Source organism: Armigeres subalbatus, chromosome 3, assembly GCF_024139115.2.
Source record: "Armigeres subalbatus isolate Guangzhou_Male chromosome 3, GZ_Asu_2, whole genome shotgun sequence".
Classification (NCBI taxonomy): domain Eukaryota; kingdom Metazoa; phylum Arthropoda; class Insecta; order Diptera; family Culicidae; genus Armigeres; species Armigeres subalbatus.
This window is the reverse complement of record NC_085141.1, coordinates 108,506,417-108,518,503: the sequence shown is the minus strand read 5'-3', so window position 1 is coordinate 108,518,503 and position 12,087 is coordinate 108,506,417. Positions and strand designations below refer to the sequence as shown.

The 12,087-nt window shown below is 33.4% G+C and overlaps 3 long non-coding RNA genes across 3 annotated transcripts; 2 read left to right on the top strand and 1 right to left on the bottom strand.

Annotated features, from left to right (window-relative positions):
* The first annotated feature begins 411 nt into the window (after positions 1-411).
* Positions 412-1,678, top strand: LOC134224465 (uncharacterized). Its single transcript, XR_009982948.1, has 3 exons — positions 412-551; positions 610-744; positions 805-1,678. It is a non-coding gene; the product is annotated as an uncharacterized LOC134224465 (long non-coding RNA).
* A 209-nt stretch (positions 1,679-1,887) lies between these two features.
* Positions 1,888-2,503, top strand: LOC134219216 (uncharacterized). Its single transcript, XR_009981519.1, has 3 exons — positions 1,888-2,185; positions 2,265-2,337; positions 2,402-2,503. It is a non-coding gene; the product is annotated as an uncharacterized LOC134219216 (long non-coding RNA).
* A 6,220-nt stretch (positions 2,504-8,723) lies between these two features.
* On the bottom strand, positions 8,724-11,194 carry LOC134219558 (uncharacterized). Its single transcript, XR_009981606.1, has 6 exons — positions 10,310-11,194; positions 9,833-10,210; positions 9,557-9,760; positions 9,431-9,496; positions 9,230-9,352; positions 8,724-9,173 (listed from the first exon to the last, which is right to left on the bottom strand). It is a non-coding gene; the product is annotated as an uncharacterized LOC134219558 (long non-coding RNA).
* Positions 11,195-12,087: the final 893 nt, after the last annotated feature.

The window sequence follows — 12,087 nt, the reverse complement described above, 5'->3', positions numbered from 1 at the left end:
ATATTTTTTGACTCCTTTGCAATCATTGTGATGACCCGATCAATTTTGAGGTTATGAGCATAAGGAAAACAAACATGTATTTACACATGCCGAATAGCACATCAGTGTGCGAGCGCCAAACGCTCATCTATATATTCCACTATAGATAGTAGAATCTATAGATGAGCGAAAGCATGGCTGAGTCGATTTTTTTGCCCGTGCACACACGCATATGACGTCACAGCCCTTAACGTTTCCATTGAAATCGTGACGTCATGCTCGTTTGGAGACACGTTTGACAGTTCGTTTGGAGACAGAGGATTTATCTTCGCTCATCTATATATTCCACTATCTATAATGTACACTGTAAACTCGACAATACTATTTAAAGAGTAAAAATCACCCCTTTTTTGACGATGTATGGAACTGTCAAAATAATGGATGTTTATTTATTTTACATAATGAATATTGTCTCTTTAATGAGTGAAAAGCAAAATATACTTCCACACGTGCAGTTCCCCGTCGTGAATGGTAAGGGTGATTCAGGAGTTGGAGGAGCCTTCATGAAAATGGTAAGATTCATGATAAATACGCAGAATGTTTCCATTAAAGTCTCACCTTCCATTCAAGAACATAAAGCCATCAGAAGCCTCGGACTGCGGTGAATAATTGATGCAGTTCATCACGAAGGGATGCGAGGGTATGCTGCTACACTTCAGCCATTTGGACTCATCCGAAGGCACAGAGAAGTCGGACTTTGCAAAGGTAATTACGATGCTCTCCAAAATCTAACCCTCCTCCACTAAATAACCTATTTTGCCGCAGGCCCCAAAACATTCCAGGAAGGATATCGTATTTACGAAGAATGTACTCGATAAGTGTTCCTGTCCCTGTTCCTGACGATCGGAAACTCAGTCAGAGACGGTTGGCATCAACTTAGAAAGCCGTCGATTCCGGGAGCGGTTTCAGGAACAGCTGCTGTGTCTGTTGTGTCCCTGCTTTGTCCACTTACTTCCCTTCATTCGTTCGGCGGGTTACTTAATACCATGGGATGTGATCCGGTAAAGCAGAGAGGCGAGGAAAATACAAGTTGCAGTTATTTCCCTTTATATAATCAGTAAAAATAACATGATGTGTTTCGCGAAAATATTTCTCTTGGTAATGAGTAAAAAGTACCCCTGAATTTGACGTATAGGCTTCTTACTCATTAATGAGTAAACGCTGTTTACTCTTTTAATGAGTTGAACTATTTAACTTCATACTGGGTACTTTTTTACTCATTAAAGAGTACTTTGCTGGCACAGTGTATAGATTCTACTATCTATACTGAGTACGGGTTACCCAGATTTTTTCGCTTGTTCGATTACCTAGATTTGAGTTTAGGTACTGCTATTTGATGTACTGTCAAACGTCACCGGTACGGAATACAGCAACCCAATTGATAGCCGAAAATAGTGACCTATACAGAAACGAGTGACGAAGCTAAAATGACAGCGCTGCGCGAGTGATTAAAATGCTCGCGACCGATAATGATGCCACAAGACAAACAGACGAAAAATCCATCGTTCAACTCCTCTACCACCATCTTGCAAGAATGTTACACGAAACAATGATTCGTATGACATTGTCACCAGAAGGCGCTGAAGTGAAATGTCAAACTCGAAGCATCAACCCGCATAACTAAATACCATCTGCAGATTGGTAGATATTATTCAAATGAAATAGCCCATGTTGTTACAATTAATGTCATTGTCCATTTATGTTTGCGACATTATATTACTTGAGAATTAATATTATACTCGATTGTAAATTACCGATACTACAGGCGGTTAACACATAGCATGACGTCCCTCTATAATTTCTTGTACTCCAAATAAGAACAAAACTAATAATTAAACCTCACTAGAACATAACAGAATTATTTATGGTATGGTAATGCGTGATAGCAGAACAGCGCAACAAAAAATCATCGCTCTGCCACAAATACATCAAAAAATTGTATCTTCAAAAGGTAAAACTACGATTTGAATTGAACTTCTGCATTAAGTGTGTGTCATATGTGCAATTTCACCACCTGCCTGAGCCAGCTGCCATGCCAGGATTTTGGAGTTATAGCTTTAATTATGTTTAGTTTTTTCGTGTCAGTATACTATGAATATCTGTTCGAATGGAAATTTTAAACTATATTGGATCAAAAGAAAAAAAAGTAAGTAAATCGAAACAGTATGAAATAGCTGGTCTAAATGGCTAATACAATTCTTACTTTGATGAATGAAAATTTTCAGGTTCTCTCGGCCGGAGATTTCATCAGATTAACCTCGGAATAATCCATGTTTTTATTCTATCGTTGGCGACAAGGTATGTTTATCTTAAGCGTTTTATGAATATTTACAATTGTATTGACCTTATGCATCCATTGCAGAAAACAAAAACCAACATCGGGGAAATATCGCAGTCGGCTTCCGGATTCTCCAAGATTGCTGTCCTGCCTCGCATTAAGGGCGCTCCAAACAAATGCGACGCGGCAGTCTCGTTGGTATGGACGTGTTAACGACACCTCACATGCAGCGAGCTCGCGATAGGGTCGCGGCCATTGTCGCCCAGCCATAGCGTATGATAGAATTACTTTTTTCATGCGATGGCGATGGATTACCTAACAAATCGAATGTGCCAATAAAAATATGAGTTGCAATGATATTTAAGCCCCAAACGCAATACCACGGAACGGCGACGGAAACGGAAAATTTGACAGTTAGCCCATATATTTTCTGTCAAATTTGCCGTTTCTGTCGCCGTTCCGTTGTATTGCGTTTGAAACTTTACTCTGTTCCAAAATTCATTTTATTTTTCCATGACTATTCCAAAAATATGAAATATTTCAAACATCAGAGGATATGGTACGGCGTTTTTCTCTATATGGTCATACTGTATCTTAATTATATTGCTAATTGTTAGAATCTGAGAGAACGGATTGTATCACTACCATAACATATGCTGTATGCCGAAAAATATGTACCGGGAAATAGCCATTTTTGAATGGTAATTATACTTAACCGCCCATTACCCAAATAGTACATTTGACGAATACAATATATCATGTTGTTCATACCGTTTATGTTGAGGTATGTTTATTGTTTTTACATATGATAATTCGAATGGTAATGTCAATGTTATTTATCATCACAAACAATCTGAGATATGATTCAAATATGGTTTAGAATTATGCGGGAAGTTAAAAGTTATTTTAGTTACTAGATAAAGATTGTCGCTTCGGTTCCCTTTGTTCTGCTGTCCGAAACATGTGGTACTAAACTGTCAAATCGTATGTATTTTTTCTTCATTGACATTTAGATCCCCTTTCTTCGACAGCAAAAGATGTTCTGGACAGCGACGACAGCGACAATCTTTATTTAGTAACTAAAATATCTTGTATCAAGTTAGTTAAGGTTCCGTCGACGATGCAATAAATTATTATCTATTGTATGATTCATGCTTTTTTAAAGATAATGAATATTTTTGGAATAAATTTTTTTTTCTCTGTGCAAATATTGTGGATTTACTCAACACTAATAAAAATCCACACATTTTTATTGGCAAAAATCTAAAGAAATTTCCAAATAAATTTTATGTGTGCGTTAATAACCACCCGCTATAGGAGAATCCACATAAAGGTTATTAGTTAATAACGGTTATGTGTGTTTCCACATATATGCTATGCGAATTCACATAGCCCTTATGTGGGAAATGCTATAGTCAAAATTTATGTGTCCCACACATAATGGATATGATTGGATTTTTGTCAGTGAACCAATGGATTCGAAGGTCGGTTCACTTGCATATTTCAAACGTTCCCTTTTCCATCAAGATTTGTCAAACTCAATAAATGTTTGGTAGATTACCTTGTTTTTTGCTCCTTCTCTATCAAAACAGATGTCAAAACATCGGATGAGGAAAGAGAAGTCCGAGGGAAATATAAAAAAGCACGTGGCAGACTTGTCAGTTTTGACAGATTTTACTATAGTAAATCTTCATATATGAAGACGGGTGTGAAAGTGAAAACGGCGATTTCAACGACCGTTCAAGGAGCGACTATTTCGAACGGTCGGGTCCAATATGGAAATCCACGTACAATAACTTCTTCCGCGTAACAATATTTCGAAGGACCCCCACTACTATATTTTGCGTAACAAAGCGTAACAAAAATCGAACAACCCCCCACTCCCTATTGCGTTACGTAATATTTGAACAGACCCCAATATTATTTATATATTGATTTAAAAGTACTCCGAAAATTAGTATTCCAATTTTACCGTGCATAAAACCTTAAAATGGGTATTTTTTTATCCCATTAAAGACTTATGCAGGGGTTCATCGAATTCACTCACCCGATGGATTTTGACATTTGAGCGGGTCGTCTTCTCGAACAAAAGTTCATTTTGCGTTCATTATGCGACCCGCTCAAACGTCATAATTTCTTGGGGGAGTTCATTTTGCGTTAGTCTATGGGTTTATGTTTTTCTGTGTAGCTACATTTTCTTCACGGTTAGATGACTTAACCCATTAATGGGTACTATGTTATTGTTGATATTATTCCCACCGTGAAAAATTCACCCATTTTCTTGAAAAAGTGCCACTACCCATTTTAATGAGTAGTGGCGCTTTTTAAAGAAAATGGGTGAATTTTTCACGGTGGGAATATCAACAATAACATAGTACCCATTAATGGGTAAAGTCATCTAACAGTGTTCCGGTGTACGATGGAAAAGGCCTTTTCATGTGACATCATGATGCTGAGACTGAACTTCCCAGCAAACAAGGTTACTCTAACTTGACCCTAACATGAGTGTAACCTGTTAGAAAGTTACTCTAATTTTCTCACTAACGTTAGGGTAAAATGAGACTAAAATTAGACAGATCTGCAACACTTTTGTTAGATATGTTTATGTAAGTTGCATAATTTAATCTAACCTGTTAGCCTCACTTTAGTATAACGTTAGCAATGTTTTGCAGTGAGCGGTTAGGGAGTTGTGAGGTTGTTTTGAAAGGGCTTTCATGCTGATTTATTTACATTCAGCTGTCATCCGAGGCAGAATGTATATATATGCCTAGTGAAAATACATAATATACATAACTGCCTCGAGTAACAGATGAATGTAAATAAATTATCAATAAAAATCGTCTTAGAAATTTTCTATATTTACCAAAGTAATTGTTATACATTTAGATTAACAACATTTAGCTGAATTAAGGTAATATATTATGAAATTATAATTTTATCTTTATCCTAACCCGTGTTTTATAATGTATAGACTATAGGAAGGAAGCAGTTTTGCAATTTACACAGCAATTTACAGCCGCCGCCTATTCCGAAGCGGTCTTCTATATTCGAACCGGAACCTGGTCCACCACGAAACTTGCAGCGTAGTAGACGCGAAGCGGTCGCAGCGTAGATGATGTCTTTGAGTACGATGCGGTCCTATTCCGATACGGCCTTTTAATCGGCCGGGAACCGTACTCTCGTCATCTAGACAACTACGAGACGCGGACAAGTTCTCTCGCAGGACAGAAACCAGGACATCCGGATGATCATGAAGATGGTTCTGGATCAAATAGTTGATTTAAGTGGTAGGTAGAATGAATCCGAATCTTCGTAATTGTGTAGTCGTCCAAGGACCGCAAATTATCAGTGAATGAACCACATTAATTATATTACACACTTGTATGAACATCAATATTTAAAGCCCAAAATAAACTTCCGATAGTTGAGCTCAAGAGTACCAATTGTAGTAGCAATCCGAAACCGAAAACGAAGAAACAGAATTATAAATAAATGACATAGTAAATAACTTTATATATTATCAAAGTAATTGTCTTCCTTCGAAAATTCCTCCACAAGTTCTTTCGTAGATTCTACCGCATTTATTTGGAAATTCCTTCAAGAGTACCGGAATACCTCCAGAAGTTGTTTCGGAGATTCCTCCAGAAGTTCCGTTGGAGATTCTAGGAATTCTTACTGAGATGCTCTCAGAAATTATTTCGTAGATTCCTCCAGCAGTTCTTTTAATATTCATTCAGGAGTTCCTGTAAAATTCCTTTCAGGTTCCTTTGAAAAATTCCTCTAGGTATTCTTTCACAAATGTATTCAGCAATTTCTTCATAAATTCCTTCAAGAATGCTTTGGAAGTTCCTTTAGAGATAAATTCAGGGTTTCATTCGTAGATTCCTTCAGAGATCTTTTAAATATTGTTCCAGGAATCCTTTTAACATTCCTCCAGGAATTCTTTTGGGATTGCTCCAAGAATTTCTTCGAAGTATCCTCCAGAAGTTCCTTATGAGATTCCTCCATGAGTTTCTTCGGAGTTTCCTGCAGCAGTTCTTTCAGAGATTCCTCCAGGAATTTTTTCGGAGATTCCTCCTGGAATTTCTTCGGTGATTCCTCAAGACGTTCATTTGGAGATTCCTTCAGGAATTCCTCCAGACATTCCTACTGAGACTCCTGCAGAAGTGCCTTCGAAGCTTCCTGCATGAGTTTCTTCGGAAATTCCTCCGCAAGTTCTTTTGGAGCTTCCTTCAGAAGTATCTTCGAAAAATTCTCCAGAAGTTCCTTTAGAGTTTCCTCTAAGAATACCTTCAGAGTTTCTTTTAGAAATTCCTACTGAGACTACTCCAGGAGTTCCTTTGAAGATTCCTGTAAGTATTATTTCATAAGTTCCTCCACAAGTTCTTTCGCAGAAACTTTTAGGAGAATTCTGCAAGAGTTTCTTCATATATTTCTTGGAAAATAATGCAGAAGTTGTTTCGGAGATCCTCCAGAAGCAGTTCAAGAGTTCTTTCGGAGATTCCTCAAGGAAATCTTTCGTATATTCCTGTAGAGGTTCCTTTGGAAATTCCTCCACATTTGGGGATTCTTCCAAGAGTTTCATCGGAGATTCCTCCAGGAATGCCATGGGACAGATGCATTATTTAATTTTCGAGATGCATTAAATTAAAATTAAATTAAAATTAAATTAAAATTAAATTAAAATTAAATTAAAATTAAATTAAAATTAAATTAAAATTAAATTAAAATTAAATTAAAATTAAATTAAAATTAAATTAAATTAAAATTAAATTAAAATTAAATTAAAATTAAATTAAAATTAAATTAAAATTAAATTAAAATTAAATTAAAATTAAATTAAAATTAAATTAAAATTAAATTAAAATTAAATTAAAATTAAATTAAAATTAAATTAAAATTAAATTAAAATTAAATTAAAATTAAATTAAAATTAAATTAAAATTAAATTAAAATTAAAATTAAATTAAAATTAAATTAAAATTAAATTAAAATTAAATTAAAATTAAATTAAAATTAAATTAAAATTAAATTAAAATTAAATTAAAATTAAATTAAAATTAAATTAAAATTAAAATTAAATTAAAATTAAATTAAAATTAAATTAAAATTAAATTAAAATTAAATTAAAATTAAATTAAAATTAAATTAAAATTAAATTAAAATTAAATTAAAATTAAATTAAAATTAAATTAAAATTAAATTAAAATTAAATTAAAATTAAATTAAAATTAAATTAAAATTAAATTAAAATTAAATTAAAATTAAATTAAAATTAAATTAAAATTAAATTAAAATTAAATTAAAATTAAATTAAAATTAAATTAAAATTAAATTAAAATTAAATTAAAATTAAATTAAAATTAAATTAAAATTAAATTAAAATTAAATTAAAATTAAATTAAAATTAAATTAAAATTAAATTAAAATTAAATTAAAATTAAATTAAAATTAAATTAAAATTAAATTAAAATTAAATTAAAATTAAATTAAAATTAAATTAAAATTAAATTAAAATTAAATTAAAATTAAATTAAAATTAAATTAAAATTAAATTAAAATTAAATTAAAATTAAATTAAAATTAAATTAAAATTAAATTAAAATTAAATTAAAATTAAATTAAAATTAAATTAAAATTAAATTAAAATTAAATTATTAAAAATTAAATTAAAATTAAATTAAAATTAAATTAAAATTAAATTAAAATTAAATTAAAATTAAATTAAAATTAAATTAAAATTAAATTAAAATTAAATTAAAATTAAATTAAAATTAAATTAAAAATTAAATTAAAATTAAATTAAAATTAAATTAAAATTAAATTAAAATTAAATTAAAATTAAATTAAAATTAAAATTAAATTAAAATTAAATTAAAATTAAATTAAAATTAAATTAAAATTAAATTAAAATTAAATTAAAATTAAATTAAAATTAAATTAAAATTAAATTAAAATTAAATTAAAATTAAATTAAAATTAAATTAAAATTAAATTAAAATTAAATTAAAATTAAATTAAAATTAAATTAAAATTAAATTAAAATTAAATTAAAATTAAATTAAAATTAAATTAAAATTAAATTAAAATTAAATTAAAATTAAATTAAAATTAAATTAAAATTAAATTAAAATTAAATTAAAATTAAATTAAAATTAAATTAAAAATTAAATTAAAATTAAATTAAAATTAAATTAAAATTAAATTAAAATTAAATTAAAATTAAATTAAAATTAAATTAAAATTAAATTAAAATTAAATTAAAATTAAAATTAAAAAATATTTGGTAGGCGTAGTAGCGGATACCTTCCTACACAACCAGTACCAAATAGTTTTTTCATGAAAAGTTCCTAATTGTGAGAAAACCCACGTTAGATGTCTTTCGCCATACAAATTTCTGGCGGTTAATTCATGCTAACTATTTGCGCATATACGATAATGCCTGGATGTGGCAGCGACGGGTAGAAAATCAGCCACTGCCAATGATTCATTGACATTGATTATGGGGTGCAAATCCTGAAGACAAAATTAATCCTGATATTCCTTACAGCCGGATGCTATACCGAATTGCTGACAGCTTCTTTTCATCTATTCCGTTGTAGGCGATAGAAACGACATCATGCTTCCGGTGGCTAATACACATATGCGTTTTCTTACAAGGAATTCGCTTCGATACGTTATTCGTCGCTTATTGTTGTTCTGTTACCGGTGTTAAAACGCCGAACAGCCAAACGCTCGAATTTCGACTTCGGTGGTATTATTTTCATTTGATTGTCGTCGATTAGATCATTTAGTCTGCTGGGCACCAGCGTTCTCTTCCGGAATACCGACTAGCAGTGCTTACATGGTGCAAATCCTGGAGACAAAATTCAATATCAACATAATGAATTTACATTTGCAGAGAAAACTTACATGATTAATCCTTAAATATTCCGAATAGCCGGATGCGATATGGTACCAGAATCCTGCCTGGCAATGAAAATAATATTTTGTTTCCGGTGGCTCTGCAGGTGTTATACGCCGATTATTGTTGTTCTGTCCCCGGTGTTGAAACGCAGAAGAGTCAAACATTAGAATTTCAGCTTCGATGGTATTTTTGTTTGATCATTTTACCTACGCTGCAGGGTACCTGCATTCTCTTTCGGGATTCCGGCTGGAATTGCCTACATGGTGCAAATCCTGAAAACACAATTCAATATGAATACATATAAAGAACCCACATGTGCAGAGAATACTCACGTGATTAATCCTTGGATATTCCGATCAGCCGGAAGGAACTCCTCCACTACGACGATACGAAACAAGAGTGTGTTATTCGCCGGTGTTAAAACGCCAAACAGGCAAACGCTCAAATTTCAGCGTCGGTGTTTTTCAGCGTCGATAGGGTAATTTGAACATACGCTGGTTACCTGCATTCGCTTTCGGGATTCTGACTGGCATTGACTGCTTGGTGTAAATCATGGAGACAAAATTCAATATAAACATTATAAATTTACATTTGCAGAGAAAACTTACATGATTAGTCCTTGGATGTTCCGTACAGCCAGATGTGATACGGTACCGTATTGCTGCCAGCTACCTGTAATCTTTTCCCGGTGGGCGATGGAAACAACATTCCGGTTCCAATGGCTCAAACACATATTTGATTTTCAGAGATTTTACTCCGAAGCCAGGGTAATCCAGAGTTCGTCATCCGGATTCATTTGCCGATTGTAGCACGTTATTCACCGATGTTGAAATGCCGCACACCCAAACGATCGAATTTCAGCTTCGGTGGGATTTTCATTTGCTGAAAACCTCAAAACAGCTCAATACCAATTCGAAATGATTCAGTCTCCATTTTTTTCACAACAGCAATCGATGCCGGCCGGCACCGATGTCGAACGAGAAGAACTGTCAAAATGAAAAATAAAATCAACATCAGCATAAAACATGAAAATGGTTATGTTTGCGAAGATTAGCATATCTAACCAATCCCTAACAGAGTCTAACCTCTAACTTTTTGTTACTCTGGGTTGTTATAAAACTGAATGCTGTCAGTTTCGAATTGTGTCTTGGGAGAACATAACCTTGTCATCCGAGAGCATTTCATACCGAAATAATCATATGTGATAACTAGGGATCCTATATTAAGAGATGTGCGAATACTTTTCCAGACGATTTAGCAACGCTGTTACTTTCGTAAACAAACGCTGCCAGCACTTGCCGTGGCGCAAAATGTTGGAGCTCGAACATGACTCTGCATATAATGGCATTTTCAGATTTCTTTATCTAACGTCCAACAGTGCATTATCACTAAAATAAAAGTGCAATACAAATGAACAAAGTACCATGCATAAACTAGACTACTTCATGTTGCCAATGTGAAACAAATTGTTTATTCGACAAAACTTTTCGTAAAATCTTTTTCACTACAATCGCAATACCTTTCAATCCGCAACAATAACAATGTTCATTTGGCTCAGATTCTGACAGCTCTCAATGCTCGATTGGCTCAAGATGGCCGCTTTCGCATATCTCTGAATGTAGGATCCCTAGTGATAACTATTTGAATATTTACTATTTTTTGCGAAGTTCAACCGTTTTGAAATTCAATAGTGAACAAAAAGAAAACATTCTCCATCGAATGCAACTTGCTGCGGTAAAATCGATTAAGGTTTAGTACTAGAAAATTTGGCTAATGTTTTAGTGTGCACACACATACGCACACACACACACACGGACACACACACGGACAGACAGACATTTGCTCAGTTCGTCGAGCTGAGTCGATTGGTATATAACACTAGGGTCTACGAGTCCTCGATAAAAAGGTCGTTTTCGGAGTGAAATGATAGCCTTTTCGGTACAACTTTGTTGTACGAGAAAGGCAAAACATTGTCACAATTTTTATTCGTGTTGGTAAGTGAGCTGTCAGCAACCCTTATTACCGTCGTACGACCGAACAACAAAGCGCACACTTGACTCTATTCATACAGCTTTTTCTGCTGCTGAAAAATAAATCACGAGACGAAAGCAGAAACGAAACTGGTCTGGTTACGATGGCATTATTCAAATTTCTTATTCTATATGCAAATACCAAAGTCAAACATATGTTCAACGGAAGTAAACAGGCGGATGATAATTATTGTACTATACGTAAAAAAATAAGCTTATATCACAGACAAACAGACATAACACTGATAAAATTCCCATCAACCATGAGCTCAACGGTCGTTTTAAGTTCAACTGCTTATTGTCGCACTTATCTTTTTTTAGAGTGCTGCGGCGGTCTTACACTCGCAGGCTCGACTGCGAAGGTATACGTCAAGATAGCCGCCGTGTTAAAAGATAGGTAGAATTTTCCCGCTCAAAACAAAACCACGTGATTTTCGCGAAATGACAGCAGTGCTCGATTGTATTAGTGAGAGGCAACCGGAGTCACTGAGTACATGGAGAGTGTTTATCATGGCAAGTGCATACGGTGGGTAAGATTTTCATTGACTCTGTCATGTTTAGTGACCGTTGCGATTACCTGAGAAGCAACCAGCAGGAAGCCGCAGTATTCTATTTTATCTCGAGATGCATAATACAAGTGTCACATCCAGGGGCGCGCGCATCGCACAAAAATATATTTTAGTTACTAGATAAAGATTGTCGCTTCGGTTCCCTTTGTTCTGCTGTCCGAAACATGTGTGGTACATACCTGTCAAATCGTATGGATTTTTCTTCTTTGACATTTAGCTCCCCTATCCTCGCCAGCAAAAGATGTTTCGGACAGCGACGACAGC